This window comes from Ambystoma mexicanum, chromosome 9 (genome assembly GCF_040938575.1).
Source record: "Ambystoma mexicanum isolate Mex_15411 chromosome 9, UKY_AmexF1_1, whole genome shotgun sequence".
Classification (NCBI taxonomy): Eukaryota; Metazoa; Chordata; class Amphibia; order Caudata; family Ambystomatidae; genus Ambystoma; species Ambystoma mexicanum.
The window spans coordinates 1,123,663,087-1,123,686,612 of NC_090931.1; positions in this window are offsets into that span (position 1 = coordinate 1,123,663,087).

Below are 23,526 nucleotides of genomic sequence, written 5' to 3' on the forward strand. Positions count from 1 at the left end.
TATTCTTATAAACATATTGTATTATTTTATCAACAAAAAGTAATACCTATTTTACTGATGCCCTGATGCCCTCTAACAAGACGGAAGTCCCTTATTCCATCGTGGGACCATGCCAGTTACCTTTAACATCAGCAGCAGTAACCGCTGCTGACATTCCAAGATGTCCAACGTGTTTTTCCACCTTCTTTGTTGCAGTTAACCTGCTGCCTTGTGGGTTGCCTGGAGGCACCTCACCGATTTCTCTTTCCCGATTGGCTGCAGCCCTCGTCAAATGCAGAGACTCACCCCGAGCCGTGAGGCAAAGCCGGATCTGTGCGTTTAAGGGCCGCACTTAAGGGCAAACCCTGTCATTGCCCTAGACTTGCACCTGTATGCAGTCTGCTCAATGTCATCCCGATCACTCACTAGGTAAGCGTGCCAATCTTCAGTTTATCGATTGATCGCTGTGCCTATGTTTGCCACTTCTACCACCAACCTATCTTTCCTCTATGAGAGTGCCTTCCCTCTTAGCGCCTATAACGCTCCGACCTTGCCATCTGGTTTCTATCACATCTACTGATAACTATCGTGCTCTCGATGTGACCTTATACGGAACACGGATGTAACATTCAATAACATTGAACTTTGCTGGTCACTGCTATGAGGGTTGTCCCGACTCGGAATCCGCCTTATCAATTGTCTCTTATCCTTAGCCCTCTACGTCTGTATGCACCTTCTTATGCCTCACCATATGCTCATAAATATTTGAAAGAAGTAATATGTAGTGTTTGCTGCTACATAGAATCTATTCCTGTAATAATCTCACCACTATCCTCAACTCAGAACCTATTGTCCACAGCCTCAACTATCGCATTTGTCTTAACTGTCTCAGTCACATTGCCTCAGTTCGTAGGAATCTTGGATAATAAGTACAATAAGCTGGCTAGACGTGTATTACTATAGCCTATTACCCATATACTTGAACACTACCGCTCGTATTCTGTTAATCCATTTCCAATGCTATATTGCAACTTTTTGTGTCCCAACTGCATCTCCTGCTTAAGCTTTATTCTGCATTTGCCCATCCCAACCTTATTTACCCCTGTCATTTTGTAATATCACATGCCTGGTTCAGGCACTGGCAAGATGCTACCTCCACACAGCATGCAGTAACCCATTATTTAGTGAATGAACTGCTGTCCTCGTCGCTCGCACTTGTGTGTTGAGGCATTCCCGCAACATCGGACTGGCTCTATACAGGTGTACTACCTACCAGGACTTTCTGCACCCATGCTACGCTGCCCCCCTGCAACATGGGCAGGCTCTATATAGGTGTACTACCTACCAGGACTTTCTGCACCCATGCTACGCTGCCCCCCTGCAACATGGGCAGGCTCTATATATGTGTACTACCTACCAGGACTTTTTGCACCTATGCTACGCTGCCTCCCTGCAGTATGGGGCAAGCTCTATATAGGTGTACTACCTCAGTGACTTTTTGCACTTATGCTACGCTGCCTCCCTGCAACATGGGGCAAGCTCTACATAGGTGTATTACCTATTGAGACTCTTCCATCTGTGTGTTGATGCCGCCCTGTAACATGGGTTAGGTTCCGCGCTCCTGATTTCACTTGTACCCCTCACATGATGTACTTTACCTGCTTACTTACTTATGCCTGTAAATATTTCATGCGCCTCCTGCCTGTAACCTTGATTTGACATTTGCATTTTTGCTGCTGCCACCTTGTAAGATGGGGTTGACATTATGAATCTGCCTTCCGATTAGTCACTTGCATTTTTGTGCTGTTACAACCCTACAAGACAGGGTTGGCTCCATGTAATTGCCTTGCGATTAATCACCTGCATTTGTGTGCTGTCCAGCCCTACAAGATGGGGTTGTCTCCATGTAATTGCCTTGCGATTAGTCACCTGCATTTGTGTGCTGTCCAGCCCTACAAGACGGGGTTGGCTCCATGTAATTGCCTAATATATGTTGTTGCTGTACCTGATATGGCGCCAAGCTCAACGAAAGTATGTACCCTGTAATTCTCCCGCTCTTGCACTTTGCGTATGTTATATTACCTTGCACATCTGTGATACTGTAATTCTCCTGTAAGCTTCCCTTTCTGTAACTTGAAGCACTGATCTTAAGTTTAAGCGTCCAGTTACCCCAGGGCTCTGCGCGCTATTCAAATAATAAACAAATACAAATATTTTACGGTGCCGAGACAAAGCCTCCAAGATATTGTAAATATTGGATGAGCTAGAATCTCGCTTTTGGAAACAAGTACTACAGCTTCCGAGCTGTACTCCCTTATCCATCATATGTTTTGAACTAGGTTTGTTATCCATTTATTCTCAAGTCCTGTGGAAAAATGTGCATTTTGATAAGAAAGAGTTTGTTGGAACTCTCCAAGCCTAACAACGTGCGTGTAGTAGCCCATTATTTACTATCATCTGACCATGGTTTCCCTAGTATCTGACGTAACTATATAGTAAATGCTCTAGCTGATGCTTCAGTTACTCTGGAATTACTCATAGAAAATCCAGGGCGAACAAAAATCAAAATATTTCAATATGATTGGATTTGTAATCAGACCAGATGTAACATCTATAAAGATTTTGATGTACTTTTATTTGGGATAAAGAAATATCGAACAATGGCTGATTACTTGGTAAAATGCCCTTCACCATATATCCGTAGGCAATACCTGCGCTTTGGACTCATCTTGTGGCATACCAATGATGTGTTGGCCAAACGAAGACAAATATCTCAAGAGCAAAACTATTGTTGTTTATGTTCAAACAATCAACAAAAAGAAACTCTCCAACATATTATTGTGGAGGGCCCCATGTTAAATCAGAAAATGGCAAATGTTCTTTAAAAATGTAATTGTCACATAAAGCCCGTTAGACTCCGACCAGATATGGCGATACATTTTTTCCAGCACTAACTTAGCAGTTAGAGACGCAATAGTCAATTTTTTGGATTCAGTTTTACCGACCTTAGAGAGTTAGTTTACAAAAATCGGTGGCTGTTTTGTTATAATGTAAATGTAATTGCCTTACGTATTATTTGAAGGTTATGTTGTGAAAGAAGCTTTGACATTTCAAATTCTGTTTATTTCATTTATTGATGTTTCATTGGAAATGGGTTATTTTACTGTTTTAATTGAGCATTATAACTGAATAGTAATAAGCTATAAAAGTCATAAGAGTCACACATTGTTTTAAGATGTAAACATCCATGTGTAAAAAAATAATATTTGTATTTAATTGTTTTTACGTTTTGAAAGGTTGATTGTGTCAACCAACCAAATAAAAAAAATTAAAAAGATTTTGAATTTTAACAAAATTCACCCTATAGTGTTCTGCCAAATGGGAATTCATTAAATTAGTATTTTCTGTTAAATAGGCTAAGGATCTACACAGTTTTGCCACCCAGACCCACCCACTATAAAGGGAAAGTATTCAAGGCAAGCAGACTCCCCCACCTTTTGGTTTGCCAGGGCTCACTTCTATTTACATAGAAAACCTCTGTTTAAGGTTCAGGAAAGCCAGCTGAATCTTAGGACACTCTGGAAAGATAGTTCAGGGTTCTGGTCACTCCGCTTTCAAAGATGGCCTTCGGCTCTCCACCATAGGACCCAGTCAGCTTTGAGGCCTTTCTAGAAGTAGCCAGCTCCACCCAGATGCACTCTCAGCAATCTCCTCTGGTGTTTCCTTACAGCTGTCAGATGGTAAGTTTCAGCCTTCCTGATGGTCTGTCTCCTGTCTGTCTGTCCTTTTCTCTCAGTGAAGTCCCCTTTATATAGCAGCGATGACACCACCAATTTACAAACTTGGGGATGTATCCTGCAATAATTCTGGCAGCGAGGATTGGACAGTTGCCCTTCTCTCCTCCCAAACCCATACTCAAAGTCAGGATTGATTTAGGGGTCTGGAGCATCATATGGCAATTCCCATTTGTAATCACCATTTGTTCTCCTTTAAACTTTTTGGCAAAAACTAGTTATGTATCACAACTTCATAATTTTACTAGCAACTGCCATAATTAACATATTTTCTGATTCAGCTAACCATGGAAAATTAGATAAGCCGACCACCAATCCCGTACCATGTAGCGCAGCCATGTGGCATGTTTCTGCCATTTCCATAAAAAGCATAACAGTTATGAATATGTAAGTTATTACCCGTATTCCTAATGTTATCCTCCACCCGCTCACCAACTCTCACATTTTGAATATTTTCAGATCAGCCAGAAACCTAGTTTAACTGGTCATTACAGTTTCCTGAGTCGCAGGCGGATGAATTTTATATCTCCAAAATCGCCAGGCAATTACATAAAAAATAGTACATAGATAAAATTCATCTGCCTTATGATTGCTTAGAAAAAGGCCTAAATGATAATAGTCCTTTTAAATTAATTGTGAACCTTCATGTTCAGGCCCTCCTCCTGCCTTCTGGCCATTTGTTTTTACTGGGTCAGCCTGTACCCGGAGTTTTTTTTTATTAGTCTCCTTTGTGTTGGAAAATTGCTCTTTGAAGTTGTTGCCCCCATGTCCACACATATTAGTCATGCTCAAGGCAAGGGGAGCTTCTCAGCAGGTCTGGAGAACCCTGAATTTTGACACCTTTAGGAGGACACTTTATTGCAGTTTGTAATTAGATGGGAGATGTGACATCCAGAATGGGAGTGGGGATTTCCTTGTGAAGTTTCCCACAGCCAGAAAAAGGGTTTGTCTTGGGCTAACATTGTTTTCATGAACACAAAGTGGCTTTTCAAATGTCACTGGAGTTTTGTAGGTGAAACGTAATATACAGTGCTTTTTGTCAACCCCCACATCATGCATTTTTCCTGATATTTTTCTGTTAGCAGTGATACATTTTCACATTAAAACTGCTTTTATTTGAACAAACCTGTGGTGTCACTGTTTATAAATCTTGTTTTCCGTGTAAAAGGGATCTTTGATTTTTCCTTTTTTGTAAATTAAAATGCTCCTTTTCCTTTGGTAATGACAGGTAGGCCCCTTTTCCACATGGCTCTTCAATTTTACTTGAAAACAAACAAAGGCCAAGCCGTTTTTGGTTCAGGGTTTAAAATCCTGCTATTCATGTGAAGGAGACTTTGGTTTGGGGCCTTTGAATGAACCCCACAAAGTTATGATATTATATGATGAGTCATTTATAATGCACCTGTACACAATTGTTTTTACGCGCAACAAGACCAGGGAGGAAAGACAGAGGGAGGACAAACAACGATATTGCTATGCCTTGAGTCATTCAGATCGTGCAAGTGCGACAATGCTAAGTGCAGGGGGGAGTGAGAAGAGGAAGTGCCAGGGAGAGGGACAGGGGAAGTGCAAACAGGGCAGTATTTCTCTGAGTAAGTGCAGCCAGGGCAGTGGGGCTCTGGGTAAGTGCAAGGGGGCAGGGGACTGTAGGATTACAGTTACAGCCCCAAAGTGCACGTTAGCCCCAGAAGCAGATAGGCAGGTCAGCAAGGGAGATAGAGAGAGAAAACAGAGGCGAAAAGGAATGTCTTACTTCAGGTGGTCTGGCTCAAGTTTAAGAGGGGCAGGGAGGCCATTCCAGAAGGATGAACCTGCAGAGGAGAGAGATCTAACCCCCACTCTCTGCCTGGAGAAGCATCTGACGCTAAAAGAGTTAGAGGTGGCTGAGCGAAGGGCTCGAGAATGAAGATGTTTTGGAAGAGAAAGTTGGATGTAGTGTGGGCCCTGGCCCCAAAAAGCCTTGTGGACGATGCAGAGGGTCTTGAACCTGATCCTTGCAGCCACCAGGAGACAGTGAAATTCAGCCTAAAGGGCATTTCCCCAGTGATGCTGGCCCATTGGCCTTGTAAGTTGAAAAGCGCATTATCTTCATAATCAGTACTGTAATTAACCATGAGGTCCCAGCTTATCTAGAGAACAGTTTCATGCCCAGCTTCCTTTTAAGTGTGGTCTTTTAGGTGTCCTGTCAAAACTATTGCATTAGAGTAAAGATAGGGAGGAATGTCATATGAGTAGGGACACATAGCTTGTAGGTGTTGTTTGGTTATTTGCCCACCCATTGACTGCCCATGCCAATCCCTACAGCTATTCCCACCTGTGGTCACGGACAGGGCAGAACGCCCGTCAGGAACACAAGGGCCCAACAGGAGCCAATGTTATACAGGACAAGCAACTCGCAACTTTCAAACAGGACCCCATAGGGGGTACCACATCTGAACCAATAGCCTTGATAAAGACCTAAGGGTCGAAACACGTGTCGGCTGACTACTTGGGGGCATAAGATCCCCAGATGTACTGTATTTGTACTATGAACTCAAGAAGAACTGACCTATTTCACAAATAAAAACGACATAATATTGCAGCTAATCACGTGGAATAATACTTTCTTTTAAGCACAAGAAGCAAGATAACAAGGAACAAACTTCCCACCCCCTTTTTCATTTTACCAAATGAGGTGTTTGGCTAAAACCTCAAACAGTTACCTGTGATCTTGCGATGCAATAATCCTACCCCAATATACTGAAAACAACAGAGCTCAGCAAGGTCATTTCCAAATCTAGAGCCAAAAACATTTCTTATTTTTAATCAAGCCTTACCATCAACCTTTGCACTCGAAGTGCCTGCCAGTGTATTGTCAAAGCTGTCTTCTGAGTTAATGACTTAATTGGAGTTGTAACCTCACTACTGTTGTAATAAAAATATCTTACCAGGTCTGCCTTCAGCAACTCGATGTAAAAGCACTCAGCGTGTCCTTCACTGAAGTCTTGTTAGAAACAAGCATTTGCAAAGCCAACTTATTTGGCATGTGTATAAGTAATAGGCATTTGCCAGACATTGCTATTAAATGCCCAGGTACTTGCAACATGTTTTAAAATGTATTTAGGTGGTTGGCTTAATGTAAACCTTTCGTCTTTTACAAAATACATGATACAAAGTTGAAATTAAAAACGATTTGAAGAAAGAAAGCAAAAAAAAAAATAATTATAGAATCATACATATTTCCCAATCTATACATCGTAATTAACACTAAACAAGGCCTCCCACAATGGAGGTTAACAATCTTGTAAACAAGTGTTTCCCTCTTCAATAGCACGTGAATTCATGACTAAGATCCCAATTTTAAGTTAAAGGGGTGCAAATTGCCTTTCATTGGCGACACTTATGGTTTCAATGAGACAATGTAGAATCTAAACCTGAGAAAACCTCCTTAAAGAACCTAATCGAGCAGATCACCATTGACACCCTTTCACCACACATAAGGATCGTCCAACAGTCAATGGTTGTGTGTGTGGACTCTCGGACCATTTTCCACCTGCTTCCATCAATGGCCAGTTAATACCACTATGGCAGTGCCTGGCAAGGGCCTTTCCCATGCCTACACAAAACCCCAAACTGTTGGCATTGCCAATGCGTGTACTTGAATGCCATATCAGCTGTCCGGATGGCTCGGAATGATGTTTATTATCCTCTAATGTGGTGTCCCGGTCCAGAATTGTCTTTGGAGAGTATGTCCTGCTTTCCATGAGTTTTTGAGGGCGCTCGGTATATTTTTGATGCATCTGATATGAAGCACCCATTTTTCAGGGAACCTCATGTTTGTAACTGCTTTTTCACTTCATACCCATCTGACAGATGTGTATAAAACGCATGCATCACATTATTAAAGAGCCTTTATTTGCACTTTATTTGTGCATTATTTCACGTAATGTTGCATATAATACATTTTGGGGTAATTCCCTTCAAAATACATTTGGTGCAATGTGCGCGATGGTGCAAGCACATCTTTGCACAGTCACACATCTCATTGGGATGTGCAGGTTTTAAAGAATCTGCCCTTGCGTGCATGATTCTTAAAGGTTTGCACTGGATGAAATCAGGGGATTCACGTTAGCATTTCACATTTGAATCTGGTATATTTTATTCTCAAAGTCTAAAACTGCAGTAAATCAGTGCCATTAAACACATCTTTGGGAATTGCTTTTGCATGTGAGCATCTCAAATACAGGTGATCAAGATTTGCTCCAGTGTTAGGCTTAGGGAATCGGGTATAAAGCAGCAGATTGAAATCTGGTATGTTCATTACATGGGAATCTCATTTGCTCCACTGCAGATCTTCAAGATTGTGGATCATTATTCTTACCTTATTCCGCAGAGACAGCAGAAAGTGTGGTTTATATATACAAATGATGTGCACATATTATAAACATGGTGCTGAAATCATCTCCACATTTCATAACCTAATTTCTGCTTGACAATGGTTTTGAAATTTGGTTACTGCTCTAAATTTGATTTCGGCATCGTTTGACTTTCCACCCCGGAAAAGCTGAAAATAATGATTGTAAGAGCGGTGGCGCAGGGGTGTGATGCATAGTAAGAGCTCTCCTCGTGAATGATTTATGCTCAGAGCATAGCTAATTTACATAGAAATTACATCAAAAAATTAAACGCCAGCACTCTCCTCCCAAGTAATTTTCAAAACAAATTGTCATTCATTATATCTAGCTTTCCCCACACCAAAGAGCATCTTAACGTAATATGGAGGACAGACGGAGCGGACACATCCAACCAGGCTAAAGCAGATACAGAAATGGCCTGTGCAAAATGGAACTTCGCGATATGAACTAGAAAACGATGGAATTGTGTATAGAGTGTTTAAAATGGCAGCTTGAGAATCCACATTGAAAAAAGCGTGATAGTCATTAAAATGCAGGGGTGTTGCTAGGTCTGGAAAAGACCTGGGGCTATGCTGATGTCGGAACTGTCGGGACTGGGGGCTAGCTAGTCTTTTGGTTGTAGCTCCTGAGATTCTATCCAGGGCTACAAACAAAACACCAGGGGCTATAGCCCCCTTAGCCCCCCCCAGCAACGCCTCTGTTAAAATGGTCTGCATTTCAAAAGAATCCGGTTGAGTGCATTTGTAGTACATGACAGAGTAAGAAACACGATGTTGACCATTTGCTCCATTTAAGACAGACTGAGAAAACAAACGGTCCCTTAGAAGCTTTCAAACACGCCCAGGAACACCCTCGGTATTTCGGCAGAAAGCATTTGGAAACGTACCAATTATAACAGTAATATAATTCTAAAACTATACTGCCGCGTCTCATTCATAGAACTGGAGATATGTGGGAACATGACATATTCTTCATGTGATACATCTTACGAAACACCGACTATAAACTAGACACGTCATGGGAACACACGCCAATGTTTCCACAAGATACCGTGCTTGCCATCTATTCATCTGAATTGCTCAACGTGTTTTGTAAAAAGACCGGATTTCAGCGTGTCTGCATGCCTGTATGCTTCTGCTGAGAGATGCGAGCGAGTTTTCAAAGCCTTAATCCTAAAGGCGTGTATTTTCGTCCAGAATTACATCGGATGTTATTATAAGCCCCACCAACCTAAAACAAGCATTGGCAAAGCCAATAGTGTTGGCACTTACTGATGTTCTTTGCATTTTGCATTTATAGAGATCCAGGTGCAAAGTTTCAAAGGCGGATGTGATAAGGAGCGCAAGTGCCCAAGAGAATCGAAAGGAAGGAAGGAGAATAGAGCAAGGGAGGAAACAACTGAAAGAGGGTGCCACCGAGCAAGAGAAAATATGACAGAGACAGGTTGAGAATGAGAGGGTAAGAAATAAAGCGCACGTGTGAGAGGAAGGATGATAGAGGTTGGTTGGGTGTAGAAAGAGTGGAGGTATGGAGGGTGGGTGGAGATAGAGAGAGTGGGGGTAGGGAGGGTGATTGGGGTTCAGAGAGTGACAGTACAGTGGGTGGGTCAGAGAGAGTGGGGGGTTTAGAGATAGAGGGATAGGGAGGGTGGGGGTGGAGAGAGTTGGCGAAGGGTGTATGGGTGGGGGAAGAGAGAGTGGGGGAAGGGTGGGGCTAAATAGAGTGGGGGTAGGGAGGGTGATTGGGGTACAGAAGTGGGAGTAGAGGGGGTGGGGCAGAGAGAATGTTTTTTTTTTAGAGAGAGTGGGGGTAGGGTGGGTGGGGTGGCGAGAGTGGAGAAATGGTGTATGAGTGGGTGTAGAGAGAGTGGGGGTAGGGTGGGGATAGAGGGAGTGGGGGTAAAGTTAGTGGGTGTAGAGAGATTGGGGTAGTGTGTGTGGGTTGGTCTAGAGGGTTGTGGGGGTAGAGGGAGTGGGGGTATGGTGGGTGGGTTGGGGTAGAGAGAGTGGGGATAGGATGGGTGGTGGCAGAAAGAAGCGGTGTAGGGTGGGTGAAGGTAGAGAGCTCATGTGTATTTAAAGAAAAATTTGCAGGGGGAACTATTAACCTAAACACCATCTGTGCACAAAGGAAAACTGTTCTTTTTCCTGTGTTTCTATATATATATATATATATATATATATATATATATATATATATATATATATATATATACACACACACACATATTAAATGTATGTGTGATTTGAATATTAAATAAATAAATACATCTTTACCTTTACAAACTAGCCTGATTCCTGGTTCAGTGTGACCTGGGGGGGTATTTTGAGACGGGTGTTATATGAGTGGTATATCATTCAGAATATTGAACTTATAGACAAAAATAAATAAGGGTTTCATTGCGCGCTACATGCTAGGCGAGACATGGGTGAGTGCCTGATTGAAATCCCTTACAGCTTGGGGGCTCGTCTGGGATTCTGAATTTGAAATACCACCTGTGACAGTCTAACACAGCATACTAGCCTGCAGGGTACAGACACCTTGCTGGGTTGGCGTACTGTGTTACACTTTACAAGCACCCCTCAAAAGAAATACTCCAAAATTTGGCCTGTTTTCAAAAGTAAATTAATTCTGAAATAAGTCAGAAGGAAATTGATATTTCTGAAATGGCGACCCCAGTAGAAATCAAAATTGCTAGGGAACACTCCCTGCACAAACTGTTTGTCAGGGGTGAGTGGCCCCAACACGATGAACAGGTATAGCTACAGGAAATAAAACAACAAGTCGCTGCAATAGACCTAGATACATGGCAGGACAAGGATCCATTACACCAAACACTTAGTGATCTGTACATGGCCCCAAAAATAAAAGAGGAGCAGTGTAAAATTGCCAAAATAGCAGCCTACCTGCACCTCCATATAGGAATAATACAGGAGAAGCATGCAGACAATATAGTTCTGGCAAAGAAGCAAGGGGGAGCCCTGCAGAAAATCCAGACTAATCTGGACTCTGCAGAGCAAAGGCTCCAGAAGAGCCAAGAATCAGAAACAGAGTCTAGGCAGTATATCACCAAACTAAAAGAAGATCTGGCTCTCTTACAGCAAGAGAAGGCAGAGCAAAATACCCAAGTACAGACACTGCAAAAAGCATGTCAGGAAAGGCTTGACTCTTTACAACAGAGTCAACAAAAGCTGGCGCAACAATGAACTTTTAATAGAGTCTGTGCAGAACAGGTGGTCATCATGCGGGACCAGATAGACAATTTGAAAGAGGAAAACAATAAACAAATTCTTAAATATTTAGAATCTCAAGCAGAATTTGATGAGGAGCGCCAAAAATCTAGTGCATTTAAAAAACACAGGGATGACCTGGCTGAACAGAGGGGCAATCTAAGTCAGGAGCGGGACGCTTTATGCCAGGAAGACAGACAATTAAAAGCTAAGTTAGAGGAAAGAAAGCTGGCCCTTCAGGAGTTTAGTGAAGTTAAAACTGAATATGAGAAGCTAGTAGAGCACACCAGGCGGGTGGAAGATGCTCTGGAAAAGAACACTCAGACCAATAATGACAAAACTCAGGAGGTGAGTCTCCTGCAGCAAAAATTGGCCCAGTATTTCCAATCCAGGCAGGAAGCACAGAGAGACAACGAGGCTCTTTATGAAAAGAATGACAGGCTCCACAAAAATGATAACCATGCAAGAGCAAATCATTGAGACCAATAAGGCCTTAATAGAGGAGCAAAAGAGTCCGATTTTGTCATGTCACCAGGTAATAGGGGCTGAAAGAGATGAGGTAGGAAGGGATAGAGAAACTCCAGAGCATAACATCAGGACCCCTGTCATCAGGGACTCTAACCCCTTCAGTACCATGGACTCTGCCGCCTTCATGCCCACTGGCTCATATACAAATTGACAAGGGGGTCCAGGGAGTCTCTCTGCCAGACATTAGTCCTGGTTACGAGAGACTTACCCAGAGTCTTTATCTCACTATCTTTCGCAGAGAAGAAATATCCCAAACATATCAGTCTTTGTCCTGCCCTGGGGCAGTCCAGCACCGAAATGCTAGTCAATTCTCCTCTGAACAAGAGTACCAACAGCATCCCCAGACACGTGTTTCGGTCTGGTTGGACCTCATCAGTAGGGAGAAGCTGTCCCTCTCTAAGAATAGTGAGCAAGGGGTCCACGTCTGGATTCCCCTAGTAACTTAGGGTGAGACCCAAAGTTACTTAAATATGCAAATTGACAAGGGGGGTCCTGGAAGTCTCTCTGCCAGACATTAGTCCTGGTTACGAGAGACTTACCCAGAGAGTTTAGCTCACTATCTTTCACAGAGAATAAATATCCCAAACATATTTGTATTTGTATTTGTTTATTTATAACGCGCAAACCCACAGGCCCAGGGGCATCAGGGCGCAATTTGTACAAGGTTGCAAGAAAGGAACATACAGGGATATAAAGTAAAATAAAAGTGTGTCAAAACAGCAAAAAACAAACTTAATAATTACAAATATTACACAGGGTACAGTATCCCTAGGCTCAGCAGAGGAAGTATCCCTGAGGTAGTTGGGAGGGTAGCAGCCCGGAAATCATGTAAGGGAACAGGCGGGCTGGGTAAGCAGGACAAATGTCTGACACAACTATTGCTGGTCAAAGAGCCAGGATTTGGTTTTATTCTTGAAGGTGTTGAAGGAGTCTTCAGCTCTGATGGCAGCGGGGAGGGTATTCCAAAGTTTGGAGGCTAGGACAGGGAAGCTGGTGCCTCCGGCTTTTTGGAGCTTAAACCTGGGGATAGTAAGGCAGTTAGTCTGGGCAGTTCTTAGTGGCCGGGCAGTGGAGTCGCGCGAAAGCCGGCTGCAGAGATAGATCGGAGCCTTGTTGGCTAGGCATTTGTGCGTGAGGGCAAGCGTTTTTAGGGAAATTCTCTGCTTCACGGGTAACCACTTAAGGCTAGTTCTGGCTTCTGAGATGTGGTGGTTACGAGGGATGTTCAGGGCTGCTCGAATTGCATTGTTCTGGGTGGTTTGGAGTTTGGATAGGTTTTCTTGGCTAGTGCCTAAATATAGCGCACTGCAGTAATCTATTTTTGCCATGATAAGTGTTCTCGCTAGTGTGACGCTATTGTGGGTGGTGAGGAAAGGTCTACAGGCTGAAATGAGTTTGCACGTGTAGGCGGAGGTGGACCTGACTGCATTAGTTTGTCTTGACAAGGATAAGGTGGAATCTAGGTAAAAGCCTAGTGTTTTGGTGTCTTTCGAGACTTGTATGGAGTTGCCGTCTATGATGAATGACTGATAGGATGGCTCAAGTTTGCTAAGGCGTTGTGAAGTACCCAGGATAAGTAGCTCCGTCTTATCGTCATTCAGACATAGCTGGTGCTGGGCCATCCAGGCTTGGATGACCAAGTAGACGTCATTGAGGGCCTTGGTGTCAGCAAGATAATCACCAGAAATGGGAATGAGTATCTGGGTGTCGTCCGCATAGTTGGTGTAGGAGACACCCAAATAGTCAAGCACATCAAAGAGTGGTTTCGTGAAGATATTGTAAAGAGTAGGTGACACGCAAGAACCCTGAGGAACACCGCAATGAATAGGGGAGGGAGCTGCGGCAGCGGAGGGTGCAAAGACCCTCATAGATCTGTTGCTCAGGAAGGATTTGATCCACGCCGCTGCGGAGGGTGAGAAGTTGGCAGCAGAGTGGAGGTGCCTGCAAAGGATCTGGTGGTTAACCAAATCAAATGCGGCGGAGAGGTCGAGGAGTAATAGCATAGCTAATTTGCCCTTGTCCTTCAGGACTTCGATCTGGGTTTTTAGGTCTAGTAAAGCCGTTTCGGTCCCATGTCTGGGCCGAAATCCGGATTGTCGTAGACCTAACAGATTGTTAGATTCAAGGTAGTTTTGGATCTGCAGATAAGCTGCCCGGTCCAGTATCTTCAGCAGAAATGGTACTGTAGTGATGGGTCGGAAGTTCGTGGGTATGCTTGGGTCAAGGGACGGTTTTTTTAGTAGCGGGATCACCCAGGCGTCTTTAAGGTTGTCCGGGACAATACCTGTTTCAAAGGATGAGTTAATGAAGGTTGTAATGAATGGGGCTAGGTCATGGGCGGAGTCCTTAATGATGGGGGCTGGGCACGGGTCACCTTGGCAGTTGGAAGGTTTCATCCTGAGGATGATGCTTTCTACTTCGGTGACAGTGAGGGGTGCGAAGGTGAAAGGTTTGATGTTGGCAGAGTTGGAGAAGTTGGGCCTAGTGGGGGAGAATGAGCGGTTGTCCCGCCTCAGGCAGTCCTGTTTTTCATTTATTTTAGATTGGAGCGTAGAGATTTTGTTTAGAAGGGCTGCTTGAATGTTAGCACACCATTTGCTGTCTTTCGTGCAAGTGTCTGGCGTGGAGACTGGGGTTTCGAGCTCTTTTAGGACTCTAAAGAGTTCCTTGGAATTAGAGTCGGCTTGCATGATACGATTATTAAGCGATTCTTTTTTAGCAGTGATGATGGCGTCTTTATAAGTGAGGGAGGCGAGAAGGAAGCTGTCTTTATGCTCATCAGAAGGGTGGCTTTTCCAACGGTTTTCCGCGCAGCGTTTGGCTTTGCGGAGGATTCTTAGCTGTGGAGTGAACCATAAGTTGAGATGTGCTCGTGGTTTAGCCTTCCTGGTTTTAATTGGTGCTATGGTGTCAATGGCCGTGAGCATCGTTTGGTTGTAGATGTCTGCTAGGGAGGTGGGATCAGTGCAGGCGTTGGTCGCCGCATTAAGAGAGGGGAGTAGCAGTGGGAGGAGTTGTTCTCTTGTTATGTTTTTTTTATTACGGGTGGGGAGGGCTGGGGCTATGGGTGTTAGGGCTCGCGGGGTAGCTTCAATGTTAAATGTTATGATGTGATGGTCAGACCATAAGCAAGGGGAGTTATTGAGGACCTGGATGTTGCAGTTGGAACCGGCTAACCAATCGATGGTCCTACCTTTGATGTGGGTCGGTTCTTGTAAGTACAAGGTGAGGCCAAGGTCGGTAAGAGCATATTCCAGATCAGTTGCTACAGGATCCTTAGGGTCACCGCGACCAAGATTGAAGTCACCTAAGATGATTGTTTGGGAGTTGTTTTTAGTTTTGTCAAGAAGAAGAGTGGAAATTTCACTGACAAAGGTGGGTGCCGGCCCTGGAGGCCTGTAGATAAGGTGAAGGGTGGCCGTTTGGTTAGGTGTTAGTAGTAATTTGATTGTCAGCAGTTCAGCTGATTCAAGTTTGGATTCGGATACCACTCTTAGGTCAAGGGAGTTTTTGTGGATGAATGCCACGCCGCCACCTCTAGTATGGGTAGAGGAGCGGTCACAGCGAGTGATGCCATAGTCAGGCGGTAAGGCCAAGGATAGAGAAGGGCCAGAGGCGGCATGTAGCCAGGTTTCAGATATGGCAATGAAGTCAAGGTCGGCAGTGGTGATAAGGTCGGCTATGTCAAGAGCGTGTGCTGTGAGAGATCTAGCATTGATGAGGGCACACTTGAACACAGGCAATTTAACCCCTGTGGTCTTAGTTTTGCAAGTGGCGGTGGGCGAAGGTAGGCTGGGTGGAGTGCGTGGGGCTTGCTTGGTAGTGTTGGTGCGGGAAGGACGAATGCGGAATCTGGTGCCTAGTCTCGTGTTCCTGAGAGTGAGAGGGCAGGGTTGGTTGGGGGTGAGTTTTGTGGCAAAGTGTTTGAGCCAGAGGGCTGGGTCATTGAGGTATTGGTTAATCTGGTTGCAGGGGTGGTGAGCGTCAACGGTAGTTACTGAAGGACTCGTTGAGGGTGTCAAGGTCATGGTGGGTGACGCTAGGTCAAGTGGGTAAGGGCAGGCCAGGTTATTAGCCTCAATGGTAGGAGTGGTTGACTTGGGTGGTTGAGTGAATAGGGACAGATGTGTGGTAAGGAGGTAGTGCAATAGAAGGCGCACGCTGATGTGCATGATGGTGATGCTGGCTGCCAGAGTGGGTTCCCTATGAGCTAGTTGGCAGGGACAGGAAATGGTCTGTAGGCGACCAAAAGGCACAACACAATTGAAGTGGTCTGTAAGAGACCTTAAGGCACAACACAATTGAAGTGGTCTGTAAGAGACCTTAAGGCACAACACAATTGAAATAGTCTCTAAACGACCTTAAGGCACAACACAATTGAAGTGGTCTGTAAGAGACCTTAAGGCACAACACAATTGAAGTGGTCTGAAATAGACCTTAAGGCACAACACAATTGAAGTGGTCTGTAAGAGACCTTAAGGCACAATACAGTTATAAGGTGGTCTAGTAGAGGCCCAGAGGCACAATATACTTGTGATATGCTATAGTTCGAGAGTTTCAAGGGTGGCCGGAAGCACGTTCAGAAAATAGTGGCTCAGAGAACATGGCTACAGTAGTATGCCCGGTACTGGCATGCGCGATTATACTCCTTGAAGTGACGGTCCACGTAGTAAAAGGGGTACTGAAATAGGCCGACTGAGGAGGAGTCGTAGCATTGCAAACTCAGTAATTGGACAAGGACAGGGGCAAAGTACTTACAGTAGGAACTCCTTGTATGAATGGAGATGTTAGGATGCTTGGATCCGATATCTTGCCTCGGGCTTTGCAGAAGGCGGTCGGGGAGGCTTAAATTGGGCAGGGGGGGGTGGCCACGCCGCGCTCTCATGCGCGTAACAGGCGCAGGAACAGGCCTTGGTGCTGGCCGCCGGCAGTTCCGCCTACCGGCGGATGAAAGCAGTGTAAAACTGCTTCGAGCGAGGATCAGCCTCGCTTTCGTGCCGCGCGGCGCCCGGCATGCGGGAGTCAGGCACTCTTGAGGACAGGGTCAGGCAGGCCCTTCGATGGTGCCGGCGAGGATGCACTCCGTGGGGCAGTCCAGCACTGAAATGCTAGGCAATTCTCCTCTGAAAAGAGTACCAACAGCATCCCCAGACACGTGTTTTGGTCTGGTTGGACCTCATAAGTAGGGAGGAGCTGTGCCTCTCTAAGAATAGTGAGCAAGGGGTCCACGTCTGGACTCCCCTAGTAACTTAGGGTGAGACCCAAAGTTACTTAAAGATGCAAATTGACATGGGGGGTCCTGGGAGTTTCTCTGCCAGACATTAGTCCTGGTTAAGAGAGACTTTCCCAGAGTCTTTAGCTTACTATCTTTCACAGAGAAGAAATAAACATATTAGTCTTTGTCCTGCCCTGGGGCAGTCCAGCACCGAAATGCTAGGCAATTCTCCTCTGAACAAGAGTACCAACAGCATCCCCAGACACGTGTTTCGGTCTGGTTGGACCTCATCAGTAGGGAGGAGCTGTGCCTCTCTAAGAATAGTGAGCAAGGGGTCCACGTCTGGATTCCCCTAATAACTTAGGGTGAGACCCAAAGTTACTTAAATAATCAACTTGACAAGGAGGGTCCTGGGAGTCTCTCTGCCAGACATTAGTCCTGGTTACAAGAGACTTACCCAGAGTCTTTAGCTCACTATCTTTCACAGAGAAGAAATATCCCAAACATATCAGTCTTTGTCCTGCCCTGGGGCAGTCCAGCACTGAAATGCTAGGCAATTCTCCTCTGAACAAGAGTACCAACAGCATCCCCAGACACGTGTTTTGGTCTGGTTGGACCTCATCAGTAGGGAGGAGCTGTGCCTCTCTATGAATAGCGAGCAAGGGGTCCACGTCTGGATTCCCCTAGTAACTTAGGGTGAGACACAATGTTACTTAAAGATGCAAATTGACATGGGGGGTCCTGGGAGTTTCTCTGCCAGACATTAGTCCTGGTTAAGAGAGACTTTCCCAGAGTCTTTAGCTTACTATCTTTCACAGAGAAGAAATAAACATATTAGTCTTTGTCCTGCCCTGGGGCAGTCCAGCACCGAAATGCTAGGCAATTCTCCTCTGAACAAGAGTACCAACAGCATCCCCAGACACGTGTTTCGGTCTGGTTGGACCTCATCAGTAGGGAGGAGCTGTGCCTCTCTAAGAATAGTGAGCAAGGGGTCCACGTCTGGATTCCCCTAATAACTTAGGGTGAGACACAAAGTTACTTAAATAATCAACTTGACAAGGAGGGTCCTGGGAGTCTCTCTGCCAGACATTAGTCCTGGTTACGAGAGACTTACCCAGAGTCTTTAGCTCACTAATCTTTCACAGAGAAGAAACATCCCAAACATATCAGTCTTTGTTCTGCCCTGGGGCAGTTCAGCACTGAAATGCTAGGCAATTCTCCTCTGAACAAGAGTACCAACAGCATCCCCAGACACGTGTTTCGGTCTGGTTGGACCTCATCAGTAGGGAGGAGCTGTGCCTCTCTAAGAATAATGAGCAAGGGGTCCACGTCTGGATTCCCCTAGTAACTTAGAGTGAGACACAAAGTTACTTAAATATGCAAATTGACAAGGGGGTCCTGGGAGTCTCTCTGCCAGACATTAGTCCTGGATACGAGAGACTTACCCAGAGTGTTTAGCTCACTAATCTTTCACAGAGAAGAAACATCCCAAACATATCAGTCTTTGTTCTGCCCTGGGGCAGTTCAGCACTGAAATGCTAGGCAATTCTCCTCTGAACAAGAGTACCAACAGCATCCCCAGACACGTGTTTCGGTCTGGTTGGACCTCATCAGTAGGGAGGAGCTGTGCCTCTCTAAGAATAGTGAGCAAGGGGTCCACGTCTGGATTCCCCTAGTAACTTAGGGTGAGACACAAAGTTACTTAAATATGCAAATTGACAAGGGGGTCCTGGGAGTCTCTCTGCCAGACATTAGTCCTGGATACGAGAGACTTACCCAGAGTGTTTAGCTCAATATCTTTCACAGAGAAGAAATATCCCAAACATATCAGTCTTTGTCCTGCCTTGGGGCAGTCCAGCACCGAAATGCTAGGCAATTCTCCTCTGAACAAGAGTACCAACAGCATCCCCAGACGGTGGCAGAGGTGAAGGTTGCCCCCAGTTTAGATCTGGAGTTGGGGGGCCTAATAATATTCCTGTGCAAAATCCTCCTAACCAAAGACCCTGAAGGCCCTCGGGCCAATCCCAAACAGGTAGTAAGGGAGATAATCGAACAAATGGGACCCCTAAGTCGCCTGATTATATAAGTCCCGTTACAAGGGCAACATACCCATCCTGGGCTATGTGTGGACTCCCTCAGCCCAAGGGGGGCATCCAACCAGGTAGCTGCCAACCCAAGAAACTTCCCTCCTAACTTTCGCCAGGAGGGCAGTAATCCCCCAAATGCCAGGTTGACCTTCTTTCCCTGGTACCCGCCAAACTTCAACCCCAAAACAACCCTTCTTTTTTTCCCCATTTTCCTGAGCCCAGACAGCCCAATCTGGGAGAGGGGAGGCAAAGGGTGGAGGGTTACCAGAACTATCCCAACCAAAGTTATTATGGGAGAAAGGACAGTTACCCTTTCCGGGATCCACCTAGGATGGATCAGAGACCCCCCTACCAGCCAGAGCGGGTGTCTCAACTGGAGCGCCAGGTCTAGAACTTGTCACAGGATCTGGGTCGCATGTTGACGTCTCAGTAGAACCCTCAGATGAGCATGGTGACTCAGAACCCCTCAAATCAAGGGTCTGGTACTCCAGAGCAATGACAAGGCAAGAACCCTAACAACCCACTGACCCCAAGGGAGGAGGCATGGGGAAGGAGGGTGTAAAGCCTTAGAGGAAGCTTCCTTCCCCACTTGTGAAAAGCCCCTGGAAACCCAGGAACCAGAACAAGAATCTCCTGTCCACGAAATTCTGCAACCTAAGGAACAGAGGGCTGGTAGGAGAAATAAAGGGCCTAAAAAGACCCATTTTGTGGAGGAGGTTAGAGTCTTCCAATTTGAAGGAGAGGGGTCCTCCGAGGATTCTGGGAAAAGGATCTTCTCCTTCAGAGATGGGGGAATTCCTCCCAAAGAAAATGGGTCCCGCGAGATCCTAATCCAGACTGGGTAGATGTGGGGACTGAGTTGAAACAGTCCATCATTGAACCCTAGAATGACAAGCCGGAAAATCACCTTGCCCAATCCAATTCTGGTGACTGCCTCCAAAAATGGAGAGTGGGGGCAACCCAGAATCAGAACCAGGGGAGCCAAAAACCCCTCCAATATCCAACTGTCCTATTTTTCTTACAGATCCCCAAGCTTCCACACAGGATCATGCCCAAACTTATTCTGGGGACTTCCTCCAAAAAGTGGGGGGGGGCAGAACCAGAGAAAGAAGATTCCCTAGCTCCCCAAAGCCATTTTTAGGACTGTCTCCAAAAAGGGGGGGACAGCCCCGAATCAGAAAGGGAAGAGCCCGAGACTCCTCAAATCACTCAGTGAGAAATTGCTTGCTCAGATTCACAAACTATCCAACTCCATACTGGGGACCGCCTCCTCGAAGGGGGGGCAGCCCAGAACCAGCACAAGAGGAACCCCAAACCTCACCAACCACTTCTGTTGACTGCCTCCAGAAAGGGGGAGAGGGCAGCCCGGAACCAGAAAAATGGGAGCCCAATATTCCCCAAATAGCAGTGTGTCAAAATTCTTGGCAGATTCCCCAACTCCAACACCGTCTCTTGACCCAACTACCCCAGTGTCAGAGTCAGAAATAAGCAAATTGACCATCCAGCTTACCAAGAACACCCATTACCTTTGCCCCTTGAAGGAGAAGGAAGGTAGATTATATGCCTCCATCCAAGTGCAAGGGCAATGTGCAATTCCAGCACTGGTGGACACTGGATCCAAAGCAACTTTGCTGTTAAAGAGGATATTTGAGCAGCTAAATTCAGGAAGGGGGGAAAGATACCAAATTCCTCTCACCCCTTTTCCTAGACAGCTCCAGAACTTTGATGGGAAGGAAATTCCTGTTGAAGGGAGCTGGAAATTAAAATTGGGCGACACAAGATCAAGCACCCGGTCCTAGTCGTGGTGCCAGAGGGAAAACCCTGTCTATTAGGGAATAACATCCTCCGTAGGCTGTCTCCCCTAATAGATTTTGTGAATAAGGTACTCTGGACCCAGACTCACAGGCCAATTAAATTAAAACAAAGTGTCAACCATGTTAGTCTAAATGGCACATGCTACATGGTTGAACAAAAACCAGACCAAATTAGGTTCTACCTTCAAAACAATGGCATACCCAACGTCACCATCATAGTGGTGGAACAACAAACTGGTGATGAGCACTCCTCTCCATTTCTGCAAATCAGCCTCCCTTGCAGTCTCAAGTGGCATTCCACCCTGGAAGGGGATACATTGAAATGTTATCCTAATATACAATCAGGAAATCCCAAGACCATAGCCAAAATGTGTATCAAACCAGCACAAAACTTAGCTGGCGTTCTGAAGAAGGGTGAACAGCTCTTCCTCCCAATTCAGTTAAATGAAGGGAAGGAGTCTGTCCTCGACAGAGTTGACTTGAATAGCAAAGAAAGCTTCATCAGCAAAGTATTATTTAAAAAACTCCCAAAAGACCAGACCCTACCCGCCGTAGAATCAGTTCAGCCATGGGTATGGGGCCTGGAAGCGCGCCGCTCCAAACATCCTCTGCTTAGCAGTTGCATGATCAAAATTTCTAGGGATGATAAAAGCATAGTACATACTTGTTGGGCTGTGCGGGGTGTTCCTTCCGACTTTTATATGAGCACTCACCTCCTCAACTAACTGGAGATTAATTTGGGCACCAGTTATTGCCAAGCCCGGTCCTAACTGGACAGTAAATCTCAGGGCCATAGCAGACCTAAAGAAAGCCTTCCGGTCAGCACTAGTGCTATGGTAGGAAATGGAATTTCAGAAATGGAGTAGAGGTCACCACCCCAGGCCTCACCTACAGAATCCACCTTCCCAGAGGTAATTTGACAGAAGGGGAAGACAAGTGGGTCCACATAAACCAGCTAAAGAGTTGCCATCCCAGGCATAGTTTGCGGCAAATGGAGGAGCTGACTGGAAACCCAGAAGGGGAAAATCCGGAGACATAAAAAGAATTATTGAAGGTTAATTGTGTACGTGCGAGGAGAGTGTTAAGAGCATTATTAAGTATAGGCAGGGAATATTGTAAATGGTATTCAATGCATGCAACTGCCCCACTACACCCCTCTGGGATTAGTAGTGTGGAAATTTCCATAACCGTGCTATGTTCTGTTTTCTAGCACTGGAACTAAGAACCACCTAATCACCAAGGAGGACTCCTCGGGGACCAGAAAAAAAAAGAACCAAGAGCCCGGAGTGTCGCTCCACACTTCCAACCAGAACCAGCAAGGAGAGCGTGTCGCATCCATCGCTGATGGGAGAAACAACCAGATTTTCTTCCATGGACCAAAGGAAAAATAATACCATGTGCCCAATTCCATGATGACTGGACGTCATGATGGAGTCGGGGGGGGTCATATATGGAATATTTTTATCCACGCCAATGCGCCACACTGCACCCCTTTGCCAATGGGGAAAGAAAACTGCCAAAAATGAGGCGATAACCCCCGTGCGCACTAAATCTGCAAAATTGCGCATGGTTCACAAACCACAAAAGAGCTGCACACCCTGCCGCACACACAGGAAAAGTTGGTGTAAAAACAGGAATCACTGCTGTCACCTGTCATCTGTCATCTGTCACCTGAAACAAGGCCACAGAGGGGCCTAATCCGAAAATGCCCCTACAAATTCAGTCATTTTCCCAGAGAGTTATCGAAAGAAAAGTGTGCTGAAATCATAGATTCTCCAGGCAGTCAGGGGAATCCAGGCCTCCCTGCCTGACAGCTGCATCAGGAAATTAGCTGTCAAACCCAGTTTAAACTGTTTCAGTTTTCTGATTAAAATTGCAAAATCCGCCTATTTAAAGCATGTTTTTGAAGGGCTAATTCTTTTAAAATGTCCAAATCCCTTATAAACTGTGCTTATTTTTATATGTGTTGAAGATAAGACTTTATTGTGAATCTTGCCTTGTCATCTAAACAGTAACCCAGTCTGGAGTTAATCCACTATTTAATTCTGATCTGACAGCCTGGCCTGGGAACATTGGCATATCAGCTTGACACTTTTTTGAAAACAGGAAGGCTAGTGGCTGCTTGATGGTTCCCGCATAATGAAAACAAAGAAAGCCTCAGACAGTCATCTTCTGGCAGACCCAAGGACAAAGGAAGGCTTGGACACACATCCTTCTAAAGAGGGGCAGGATGTGGAGGAGGTTTCTCAGTGAACTTCAAAGGACTGGCCATTTGCTCACTTTGGAAGTAAGAAAAAAAACCTGGCCTGGATTTTGAATGGAAATTACTTATTTTTGCCTCAGAACTTTATGACATTTAACATGGCAGCCAAAATAAGTAGACGAGTGAAAAATACAAACTTATACATCTGAACTCATGTTAGACAGTTGAAGATTTGGTAGGAGTTCTTACTACATAAGGAACCAAAGATACACCAAAACACTG